This window comes from Carlito syrichta, unplaced genomic scaffold (genome assembly GCF_000164805.1).
Source record: "Carlito syrichta isolate Samal-C Ts95f unplaced genomic scaffold, Tarsius_syrichta-2.0.1 Scaffold315593, whole genome shotgun sequence".
Lineage (NCBI taxonomy): Eukaryota > Metazoa > Chordata > Mammalia > Primates > Tarsiidae > Carlito > Carlito syrichta.
In genome coordinates, this window is record NW_007259689.1 from 818,039 (window position 1) to 818,254 (window position 216).

At 75.5% G+C, this 216-nt stretch overlaps 1 protein-coding gene across 1 annotated transcript in view; it reads right to left on the reverse strand.

The window, feature by feature from the left end:
* Positions 1 to 216, reverse strand: part of SHISA3 (shisa family member 3) — a 15,331-nt gene that overhangs the window by 6,371 nt on the left and 8,744 nt on the right. The window lies entirely within an intron of this gene.

Sequence of the window (216 nt, forward strand, 5' to 3'; positions counted from 1 at the left end):
GCACGTGCGGACCCCCAGGACGCGGGAGCGCTCGGCCCCCCCCGCGCGTCTCGGAGCCGGAGTCAACCCAGCCGCGGCCAAGTGCGCTCGGCCCCCCGTCGCTGACAGCTCCTCCTGCCAGGCGTCCTTAAAAAGGAAGCGGGAGGAGGAGACGGCGAGGGTTAAGAGAGCGGCCGCCCTCCCGGGGCGCCCGGGGGGCTGATCACGGCGGGCGCG